The 12,091-nt window shown below is 52.4% G+C and overlaps 2 non-coding genes across 2 annotated transcripts; both read left to right on the top strand.

Moving 5' to 3' along the window:
* Positions 1-235: 235 nt before the first annotated feature.
* On the top strand, positions 236-2,144 carry LOC126448882 (small subunit ribosomal RNA). Its single transcript, XR_007584286.1, has one exon. It is a non-coding gene; the product is annotated as a small subunit ribosomal RNA (ribosomal RNA).
* A 351-nt stretch (positions 2,145-2,495) lies between these two features.
* LOC126448889 (5.8S ribosomal RNA) lies at positions 2,496-2,650 on the top strand. The gene has a single exon (XR_007584288.1). It is a non-coding gene; the product is annotated as a 5.8S ribosomal RNA (ribosomal RNA).
* The last annotated feature ends 9,441 nt before the right edge of the window (positions 2,651-12,091 follow it).

Raw genomic sequence — 12,091 nt, 5'->3', positions numbered from 1 at the left:
CGCACCTAAAGCGTCTACTCGCCTAACTCCGGGCGATTGCGCCTCTCTCGAACCCGACCAAGTACTTAGGACGGCGCTGCGCGCCGCCGGGACCTGAGAGGGTTTCGAGGTGTGTTGTGCAGGGGAGCTCAGCCTCCTCCTGTTTGCAGAATAATTGAGCGGACGCTTGCGTGTTCGCGCGGGCCCCCGGGACACACTCCCGGGCGGCCGGCTGCTCAGCTCTAGTTGACGCAGCTCCCTGGTTGATCCTGCCAGTAGTCATATGCTTGTCTCAAAGATTAAGCCATGCATGTCTCAGTACAAGCCGCATTAAGGTGAAACCGCGAATGGCTCATTAAATCAGTTATGGTTCCTTAGATCGTACCCACGTTACTTGGATAACTGTGGTAATTCTAGAGCTAATACATGCAAACAGAGTCCCGACCAGAGATGGAAGGGACGCTTTTATTAGATCAAAACCAATCGGTCGGCTCGTCCGGTCCGTTTGCCTTGGTGACTCTGAATAACTTAGGGCTGATCGCACGGTCCTCGTACCGGCGACGCATCTTTCAAATGTCTGCCTTATCAACTGTCGATGGTAGGTTCTGCGCCTACCATGGTTGTAACGGGTAACGGGGAATCAGGGTTCGATTCCGGAGAGGGAGCCTGAGAAACGGCTACCACATCCAAGGAAGGCAGCAGGCGCGCAAATTACCCACTCCCGGCACGGGGAGGTAGTGACGAAAAATAACGATACGGGACTCATCCGAGGCCCCGTAATCGGAATGAGTACACTTTAAATCCTTTAACGAGTATCTATTGGAGGGCAAGTCTGGTGCCAGCAGCCGCGGTAATTCCAGCTCCAATAGCGTATATTAAAGTTGTTGCGGTTAAAAAGCTCGTAGTTGGATTTGTGTCCCACGCTGTTGGTTCACCGCCCGTCGGTGTTTAACTGGCATGTATCGTGGGACGTCCTGCCGGTGGGGCGAGCCGAAGGCGTGCGACCGCCTCGTGCGTGCTCGTGCGTCCCGAGGCGGACCCCGTTGAAATCCTACCAGGGTGCTCTTTATTGAGTGTCTCGGTGGGCCGGCACGTTTACTTTGAACAAATTAGAGTGCTTAAAGCAGGCAAGCCCGCCTGAATACTGTGTGCATGGAATAATGGAATAGGACCTCGGTTCTATTTTGTTGGTTTTCGGAACCCGAGGTAATGATTAATAGGGACAGGCGGGGGCATTCGTATTGCGACGTTAGAGGTGAAATTCTTGGATCGTCGCAAGACGAACAGAAGCGAAAGCATTTGCCAAGTATGTTTTCATTAATCAAGAACGAAAGTTAGAGGTTCGAAGGCGATCAGATACCGCCCTAGTTCTAACCATAAACGATGCCAGCCAGCGATCCGCCGCAGTTCCTCCGATGACTCGGCGGGCAGCCTCCGGGAAACCAAAGCTTTTGGGTTCCGGGGGAAGTATGGTTGCAAAGCTGAAACTTAAAGGAATTGACGGAAGGGCACCACCAGGAGTGGAGCCTGCGGCTTAATTTGACTCAACACGGGAAACCTCACCAGGCCCGGACACCGGAAGGATTGACAGATTGATAGCTCTTTCTTGATTCGGTGGGTGGTGGTGCATGGCCGTTCTTAGTTGGTGGAGCGATTTGTCTGGTTAATTCCGATAACGAACGAGACTCTAGCCTGCTAACTAGTCGCGTGACATCCTTCGTGCTGTCAGCGATTACTTTTCTTCTTAGAGGGACAGGCGGCTTCTAGCCGCACGAGATTGAGCAATAACAGGTCTGTGATGCCCTTAGATGTTCTGGGCCGCACGCGCGCTACACTGAAGGAATCAGCGTGTCTTCCTAGGCCGAAAGGTCGGGGTAACCCGCTGAACCTCCTTCGTGCTAGGGATTGGGGCTTGCAATTGTTCCCCATGAACGAGGAATTCCCAGTAAGCGCGAGTCATAAGCTCGCGTTGATTACGTCCCTGCCCTTTGTACACACCGCCCGTCGCTCACTACCGATTGAATGATTTAGTGAGGTCTTCGGACTGGTACGCGGCATTGACTCTGTCGTTGCCGATGCTACCGGAAAGATGACCAAACTTGATCATTTAGAGGAAGTAAAAGTCGTAACAGGTTTCCGTAGGTGAACCTGCGGAAGGATCATTACCGACTAGACTGCATGTCTTTCGATGTGCGTGTCGTGTCGCGCAACACGCTACCTGTACGGCTCGCAGTAGCTGTGCGCCGCGTGCGGAACCACGCGTTCGTCTCAAAACTAACGGCAATGTTGTGTGGTACGAGCGCTGAAGCGCTGGAGCGGCTGGCCTGCGGCACCTGGCGCCTGGCGCCGGTTTTGAATGACTTTCGCCCGAGTGCCTGTCCGCTCCGGTGTGGAGCCGTACGACGCCCATCGGCCGTGAGGCCGTTGGACACTGAACGCTGGAACAGGGGCCGCCACACGCCTCAGTCCCGCCTATGCAACTGTCTTGAAAGAGATAGTGGAAACTACGAAAAGATCACCCAGGACGGTGGATCACTCGGCTCGTGGGTCGATGAAGAACGCAGCAAATTGCGCGTCGACATGTGAACTGCAGGACACATGAACATCGACGTTTCGAACGCACATTGCGGTCCATGGATTCCGTTCCCGGGCCACGTCTGGCTGAGGGTCGGCTACGTATACTGAAGCGCGCGGCGTTTGCCCCGCTTCGCAGACCTGGGAGTGTCGTGGCCGCCTGTGGGGCCGGCCGCGTCTCCTTAAACGTGCGATGCGCGCCCGTCGCCTGGCGGTTCGCATACCGGTACTTACTCGGTAGCGTGCACAGCCGGCTGGCGGTGTGGCGTGCGACACCTCGTACAACGACCTCAGAGCAGGCGAGACTACCCGCTGAATTTAAGCATATTACTAAGCGGAGGAAAAGAAACTAACAAGGATTCCCCCAGTAGCGGCGAGCGAACAGGGAAGAGTCCAGCACCGAACCCCGCAGGCTGCCGCCTGTCGTGGCATGTGGTGTTTGGGAGGGTCCACTACCCCGACGCCTCGCGCCGAGCCCAAGTCCAACTTGAATGAGGCCACGGCCCGTAGAGGGTGCCAGGCCCGTAGCGGCCGGTGCGAGCGTCGGCGGGACCTCTCCTTCGAGTCGGGTTGCTTGAGAGTGCAGCTCCAAGTGGGTGGTAAACTCCATCTGAGACTAAATATGACCACGAGACCGATAGCGAACAAGTACCGTGAGGGAAAGTTGAAAAGAACTTTGAAGAGAGAGTTCAAAAGTACGTGAAACCGTTCTGGGGTAAACGTGAGAAGTCCGAAAGGTCGAACGGGTGAGATTCACGCCCATCCGGCCACTGGCCTCCGCCCTCGGCAGATGGGGCCGGCCGCCCGCGCGGAGCAATCCGCGGCGGGGTCGTGTCCGGTTGCCTTTCCACTCGCCGCGGGGTGGGGCCGTTCCGGTGTGCGGTGGGCCGCACTTCTCCCCTAGTAGGACGTCGCGACCCGCTGGGTGCCGGCCTACGGCCCGGGTGCGCAGCCTGTCCTTCCGCGGGCCTCGGTTCGCGTCTGTTGGGCAGAGCCCCGGTGTCCTGGCTGGCTGCCCGGCGGTATATCTGGAGGAGTCGATTCGCCCCTTTGGGCGCTCGGGCTCCCGGCAAGCGCGCGCGGTTCTTCCCGGATGACGGACCTACCTGGCCCGGCCCCGGACCCGCGCCGCTGTTGGCTCGGGATGCTCTCGGGCGGAATAATCGCTCCCGTCAGCGGCGCTTCAGCTTTGGACAATTTCACGACCCGTCTTGAAACACGGACCAAGGAGTCTAACATGTGCGCGAGTCATTGGGCTGTACGAAACCTAAAGGCGTAATGAAAGTGAAGGTCTCGCCTTGCGCGGGCCGAGGGAGGATGGGGCTTCCCCGCCCTTCACGGGGCGGCGGCCTCCGCACTCCCGGGGCGTCTCGTCCTCATTGCGAGGTGAGGCGCACCTAGAGCGTACACGTTGGGACCCGAAAGATGGTGAACTATGCCTGGCCAGGACGAAGTCAGGGGAAACCCTGATGGAGGTCCGTAGCGATTCTGACGTGCAAATCGATCGTCGGAGCTGGGTATAGGGGCGAAAGACTAATCGAACCATCTAGTAGCTGGTTCCCTCCGAAGTTTCCCTCAGGATAGCTGGTGCTCGTACGAGTCTCATCCGGTAAAGCGAATGATTAGAGGCCTTGGGGCCGAAACGACCTCAACCTATTCTCAAACTTTAAATGGGTGAGATCTCCGGCTTGCTTGATATGCTGAAGCCGCGAGCAAACGACTCGGATCGGAGTGCCAAGTGGGCCACTTTTGGTAAGCAGAACTGGCGCTGTGGGATGAACCAAACGCCGAGTTAAGGCGCCCGAATCGACGCTCATGGGAAACCATGAAAGGCGTTGGTTGCTTAAGACAGCAGGACGGTGGCCATGGAAGTCGGAATCCGCTAAGGAGTGTGTAACAACTCACCTGCCGAAGCAACTAGCCCTGAAAATGGATGGCGCTGAAGCGTCGTGCCTATACTCGGCCGTCAGTCTGGCAGTCATGGCCGGTCCTTGCGGCCGGCCGCGAAGCCCTGACGAGTAGGAGGGTCGCGGCGGTGGGCGCAGAAGGGTCTGGGCGTGAGCCTGCCTGGAGCCGCCGTCGGTGCAGATCTTGGTGGTAGTAGCAAATACTCCAGCGAGGCCCTGGAGGGCTGACGCGGAGAAGGGTTTCGTGTGAACAGCCGTTGCACACGAGTCAGTCGATCCTAAGCCCTAGGAGAAATCCGATGTTGATGGGGGCCGTCATAGCATGATGCACTTTGTGCTGGCCCCCGTTGGGCGAAAGGGAATCCGGTTCCTATTCCGGAACCCGGCAGCGGAACCGATACAAGTCGGGCCCCTCTTTTAGAGATGCTCGTCGGGGTAACCCAAAAGGACCCGGAGACGCCGTCGGGAGATCGGGGAAGAGTTTTCTTTTCTGCATGAGCGTTCGAGTTCCCTGGAATCCTCTAGCAGGGAGATAGGGTTTGGAACGCGAAGAGCACCGCAGTTGCGGCGGTGTCCCGATCTTCCCCTCGGACCTTGAAAATCCGGGAGAGGGCCACGTGGAGGTGTCGCGCCGGTTCGTACCCATATCCGCAGCAGGTCTCCAAGGTGAAGAGCCTCTAGTCGATAGAATAATGTAGGTAAGGGAAGTCGGCAAATTGGATCCGTAACTTCGGGATAAGGATTGGCTCTGAGGATCGGGGCGTGTCGGGCTTGGTCGGGAAGTGGGTCAGCGCTAACGTGCCGGGCCTGGGCGAGGTGAGTGCCGTAGGGGTGCCGGTAAGTGCGGGCGTTTAGCGCGGGCGTGGTCTGCTCTCGCCGTTGGTCGGCCTCGTGCTGGCCGGCGGTGCAGGATGCGCGCGCCTGCGCGGCGTTCGCGCCCCGGTGCTTCAACCTGCGTGCAGGATCCGAGCTCGGTCCCGTGCCTTGGCCTCCCACGGATCTTCCTTGCTGCGAGGCCGCGTCCGCCTTAGCGTGCTCCTCCGGGGGCGCGCGGGTGCGCGGATTCTCTTCGGCCGCCATTCAACGATCAACTCAGAACTGGCACGGACTGGGGGAATCCGACTGTCTAATTAAAACAAAGCATTGCGATGGCCCTAGCGGGTGTTGACGCAATGTGATTTCTGCCCAGTGCTCTGAATGTCAACGTGAAGAAATTCAAGCAAGCGCGGGTAAACGGCGGGAGTAACTATGACTCTCTTAAGGTAGCCAAATGCCTCGTCATCTAATTAGTGACGCGCATGAATGGATTAACGAGATTCCCGCTGTCCCTATCTACTATCTAGCGAAACCACTGCCAAGGGAACGGGCTTGGAAAAATTAGCGGGGAAAGAAGACCCTGTTGAGCTTGACTCTAGTCTGGCACTGTGAGGTGACATGAGAGGTGTAGCATAAGTGGGAGATGGCAACATCGCCGGTGAAATACCACTACTTTCATTGTTTCTTTACTTACTCGGTTAGGCGGAGCGCGTGCGTCGTGGTATAACAACCCGGCGTCACGGTGTTCTCGAGCCAAGCGTGTTAGGGTTGCGTTCGCGCCGCGGCTCCGTGTCCGTGCGCCACAGCGTGCGGTGCGTGTGGGTGCAAGCCTGCGCGTGCCGTGCGTCCCGTGTGCGTCGGCGCGTCCGCGTGTGCGGCGCAGTTTACTCCCTCGCGTGATCCGATTCGAGGACACTGCCAGGCGGGGAGTTTGACTGGGGCGGTACATCTGTCAAAGAATAACGCAGGTGTCCTAAGGCCAGCTCAGCGAGGACAGAAACCTCGCGTAGAGCAAAAGGGCAAAAGCTGGCTTGATCCCGATGTTCAGTACGCATAGGGACTGCGAAAGCTGGGAAAGCGGTCTGCGTGGCGTCACCCGGGGGAGGTGTGTTGCCTCCCGACAACTGGGTTAAAACCGCCAGGAGACCCTCTGATTCCCTGAAAATTTGTCTTCAGCAGGGCTCAGAGGAACCTGAGTGGGGCGGGGACCGCAATGTCCTATCCCGTGGCCTTGACGTGGCCCTGGCGCTCAGTACCCCCACAAGATGGGGCGAAGCTAACACGGGAAGGGCCGTCCATGCATGACGTTAAAAGGCTAGCCCTTAACTGGGTGCAACCCACACTGGTCCGCACTGGCCCACCGTGAATTATCAAAAGCGGTGGGTGAGACATGGTCGGTCATGATCCCCCAGTACGTGTGGAGACCCTCCGGGGAACGTAACTCGGGTTTGAGTGCCGCACCGTCTCGTTGATGTAAAACTCCACATATAAGACCCGGACTGACTCCCTTAACACCTTCCGGGCTGCGTCGATAGGTGTGGGTTGTCGTGTGTCAAGGCAGGACGTAAAACTCCCGTCATGGCAGGACGTTAAATGCCCCCAACCCAAGCGAAAGCAAAGGGTGCATGGCGCAGGGGAAGCTGCGTTACGAGAGACATAACAGCTGTCTCTCCTGAGTTGAGCGCGGTGGCGGGGCGGGGGTATGAGGGTAAGTCTCACGACGATCCCGGAACCCTGCGGTCCTGCCACTGCAGTTCCTCACGTCATGGACGACGTTAAAAGTCCCCCAACCCAAAGCGAAAGCAAAGGGTGCATGGCGCAGGGGGAGCTGCGTCAACAAGGACACAACATCTGTCCAGTTCTTCCCACGGCTGTACTCGCTGGGGAGGGATCGTGGCCTGAGCCGGCAAAGGCTCAGCGCCATGTCGGGGATTTCGGCATGCTCCGCCAAACCAGGGCGTGGTAACACGTCCCTGGCTAGGTTAGATGGGGCCAGACCCCCGAAAGTCTGGGGGACCGACCCAGCACCTGAGTAGGGCTGGGTCCAAGGCCTTAGGGTGGAAACTCGGCCTAGTAGGGGGCGAAGGCCGAGAGGTGAATCCGCCTCTCCGGAATGCGCTGGGCATTTGCCGGGGAGGGACGGGTGAAATCCCCAGTGGCACAGTCGTGGAAGGGGACTAGTGCGCTGGAAACGGCGCGCTAAACCCGGCAGCTCACAAAGCTCTTGGTCCAGGGGCGGGACTGGTGAGCGAGCTGCAATTAGCCTCCCCCCATGCCAGAAGAGCCGGTCCGGGGAAAGAGACGGGCTCTCAACTCTTTGGTCTCTCTCAGAATCATGGCGGAAAATACAGAGAGAGAGACTTCCGAGCGATACGAGGTGAATGATGAAAATGAAATAAAGAGCGCAGCCGAAAGGCTAAAGGAGATAAATGCGCTACTGGTGACAGATAAAGGGAAGATGAGCAATGACAGACTAAATGAAATAAAAGACAAGCTGGCCCTATGGGCAATTGCCCAAAGCCAGCTTGAAGGTAGGATACAAGAGCTGGAACGACAAAATAAACAAATAATAGCCGAAAAAACAAAAACATACGCCACAGTGGTGGCAGGAGGACCACAGAAACAACAAATCAATATGAAAGAAAGTATAGAAAAAGTGACAGCAAAACAAGGAGTGGCATTATTTTTGAAGCCAAAAGAAGGACAGAGCGTAAAAGAGGTGAAGGAAATATTCACAAGAGTAATTAATCCAACCAAAGCAAAAGTCAAAATAAACAAAGTAGTAGTTGCAAAAAATGCAGTCATAGTGGAAACTCCCACCCAACAGGATAGGAACACAATAATGGGGCACAAAGATTTACAGAGATCGGTAATATGTGAGAGGACAAAGAAAAGATGGCCATTAATGACTGTATTTGATGTGTCAAATAGGTTGACACCAGAGGAACTAACGGAGTGTATTTACACTCAGAATTTTGAAGAAAAAATGAGCCCACAAGACTTCAAAAAGGAATTTAGACCAAAATTTAGAATGGGGAGAAAAGACAGAGATACGGGACATCAAGTAGTTGAGGTTTCCCCAACATTGAGAAAAGAACTCATACAAAATGGTAGAGTATATGTGGAGTATAGTTCAGTCGCGGTCAAAGATTATTGCGTGGTACCCAGGTGTCACAGATGTATGGATCTGGGTCACGTACAGAAGTACTGTACCTGGGGTGACCCCACCTGTGGTCACTGTGGAACGGACAACCACAACAAGAAAGAGTGCCCAGAGAAGAACAGACCTGAGACATGTATACCATGCAATAGAAGGGGAAAAAGAAAATGTAGAGCACCAAACTCCAAAGAATGCCCCACGTATCAGCTGTTACTAGGAAGACTTATACAAAGGACAGATTATGGAGATTAACCCCCAAGAGAAAAGAAAGAAGCATAAATCACCAAGCAAGCAACTAAGAGATACGCTAAGGGGCATGAAAATCAGAGAAGCAGTAGGGGCAAGGGAAAAAGATGCAAAAGAAATCACAGATAAACAACCTGAAAATAAGGGAACAACAAAAAACACACGGGATAACAAACGGGATAACAATCAACACAAAACATGTACAGCACAAAACTGTATTGCCAATACTCCCATTGAAAGAACACCAACACAAGGGCGACCTCGGTCGCCCGTTTTTTATGACAAGAAAATGCAGATGGAGAGCGGAGATAGAAAGCAAGAGGTGCCCAAGACACAACGAGAAACACTGATACAAGACAAGAAACAAAATACAACAAGGGATGTACAAGTACAAACAATAAGCATGATAGACGCACAAGTACAAACAATGAACACGCAAGAAGCACAAGTACAAACAGAAGGGCGACCTCGGTCGCCCATTTTTCATGAAAAGAAAATGCCGATGGAGGGCAGAGATGGGCGACCAGAGGCGCCCAGGACACAACACACTACACCAACACAGAGACAAAACAAAGACATAGAAAAGAACAACATAGGAAAGAAATACGGACGACCTCGGTCGTCCGTTTTTAATGAAAAGAAAACGCCGATGAAGGGCGAGGACGGACGACCGAGCTCGCCCAAAAGAGACCACTCAGAACACATAAAAGATAAAAACAATCAGTCAAGCAAGAGTGACACATATAATGCAATGGACCCAAAGAACACTTATAAGATATGCGAAAACGCACTGCAGATGGCAAGACTAGAAGAACCCGGTCTGCTAACCACTGCATTACGCCAACTAGTGAGAGTGGGGCACACAAACGGCTCGAGAATTACTTATCCAGCTTTGGCGGACGTTGACTGCATTCAGCTAGCCGCGGCCGGAATCCCCACGGAACACGAACAATTACAGGAAATAGTAAAGCAAGTATACGAAAGAAGAGGCGTAAAATACAATTTGGAAAATATATATATACAAATGGTAACAACATACGGCCGAATAGGATTTGACCCCAATAAGACATGGCCAGAAGATCATTACCATACATATCATCCGTAATGGATCTTTTAGTTCTCCAAATTAATACAATGAGAAGCGTACAAGTAAACTACGAGTTGCGTAAATTAGCAGAAGAACTTAAAGCTGACATACTATGCTTGCAAGAACCGTACTCCCGGGAGGGTAAAATCCCAGGAATGACAGCCACGGCTCAAATAATCATGAAGGGAGAAAGACCAATGTCTGCAATAGTAATTTTAAATAGTAATATAAGAACAATAGTATTAAATCAATTTACAAATGAACATGTTGTAACAATCGAAGTACACGCCAAAAACACTAAGTGGTATTTAGTATCAATATATTGTCAGTATAGAGAGCCAATAACTATGTACCTAGAACAACTAAAGGAAATATGTAGAATTCTACAGGGCCATCAAGTAATCATAGCAATGGATGCAAACGCAAAGTCATTCCTGTGGCACAGCGGAGAACAAGACGAAAAAGGTCAGGAATTAGAAGATGCAATAAGTGAATTAAATCTAGATATAATAAACGCACCTAGCGAGATACCAACATATTCAAATAGAGCAGGGGCAAAAACAAATATAGATGTAACACTGGCAAATAACAGGGCTACCAATAAAATAGATAAATGGGAGGTATTGGAGAATGCAACGACCAGTGATCATAATGTAATAAAGTATATACTAAAATCAGAACAGAATGTGGCGCCACAGGAATGGCTTTCAGAATATGACTATAAAAAGGTAGACTGGGAAAGACTCTCCCGGGAGTACAGCCCGCCAGAGCTGGATGAGGATCTCGAGGTTGATGAAACAGCGGAGCAGATAGTTCAAAGTATAAAGGAAGTAATAGAAGCAGTCGTACCAAAGAGAAGCAGAGTCCAAAGCGTGCACCCGGCACCATGGACTCCAGAACTAAGTGACCTACGTCAGGCTACGCGCAGGGCAAGACGCAGGTATCAGCGCACATTTAACCCACAAGACAGGGAGCATAGACTGCGTATATACAGACAACTAAGGGAGAGATATAAAAGAGAAATTATAGAAGTTAGAAAAAGAAGCTGGGAAAATTTCGTAAGAAATAACCTGGCAATGGATCCCTGGGGAAAGCCATACAAGTTAGCTAGGGAAAAAATAAGAGCTCCAACAGTCTTATCATCTATAAGAATACCAGGCGAAAATAGAATGACCACAACCAGACAAGAAACAATAACGGTGCTCCTCCAAGCCCTGCTACCGGATGATGATCCCTCTGAGGACACACCGGAGCAGGCGGCTATAAGAGAGAGAGCACAAGAAGAATACAACAACAATACAATGGTCTACCCCTTCTCACCGCAGGAGGTGGTAGACGTAATATCAAACCTAAAAAGAGGAAAATCTCCCGGACCCGACAGGGTCACGGTTGAGGTACTTCAAGCAATAAAAGGAAAAATAGCCCCGATACTGGCAAACCTATATAATAAATGTCTGGAAAGAGGTACTTTTCCAAGGAGATGGAAAAGAGCAGAAATAATAATACTAAAGAAGCCAGACAAGGACCCAACAGAACACAAAGCATACAGGCCAATATGTCTGCTAGATACCTTGGGCAAAGCCCTTGAGAAATTGCTCTGTGCGAGATTGACTGGTCACCGGGAAATGGCAGGAATGCACGAATGGCAATTCGGTTTCCGCCGTGGAAAATCGACGGAAGACGCCATCAACACGGCGGCCGAACTTGTCAGCTCGTCGAACTGCACATATGTTCTAGGAGTGATGGTGGACATCTCAGGGGCGTTTGATAATCTGTGGTGGCCGGCGCTGTTTACCTGCTTGCAGGATATGCAGTGTCCGGCGGCACTATACAGATGTTTCAAGAGCTACTGTAGAGACCGGGTGGTACAGATGACGTCCCCGAATGCGGTTGTGACCAAGAACATCACTAAAGGATGTCCACAGGGATCAGTTTGCGGCCCCGTATTTTGGGATATAAATATGGAGCCGTTGCTGCATTCCCTGCAGCAGGAAGCATCAGTATTGGGAGCCGTTGCATACGCGGACGACCTGCTAATCTTAACACATGGTAATAGCCGACTACAACTAGAAGGGCGAAGTAGAAACATAATGGATATCCTGAGTGCCTGGTGTAGGAATTCTAAAATGGCAATTGCGCCTCAAAAATCGAACTATATGCTCCTGAAAGGGAAAATGGCAAGAGATCCGTCAATCAGGATCGACAACGCAATTGTAGTAAGAAAAAATGTAAGTAAATATCTGGGTGTCTACCTGGATCAAGGATGGAATTTTAGGACCCATATTGAACAAACAGGAGGAAAGACACTAGCGATAATGCATA

This window comes from Schistocerca serialis, unplaced genomic scaffold (genome assembly GCF_023864345.2).
Source record: "Schistocerca serialis cubense isolate TAMUIC-IGC-003099 unplaced genomic scaffold, iqSchSeri2.2 HiC_scaffold_639, whole genome shotgun sequence".
In the NCBI taxonomy this organism is placed as follows: domain Eukaryota; kingdom Metazoa; phylum Arthropoda; class Insecta; order Orthoptera; family Acrididae; genus Schistocerca; species Schistocerca serialis.
Note: the sequence above shows the minus strand (reverse complement) of the source record. Positions and strands in the feature narration are given on the sequence as shown.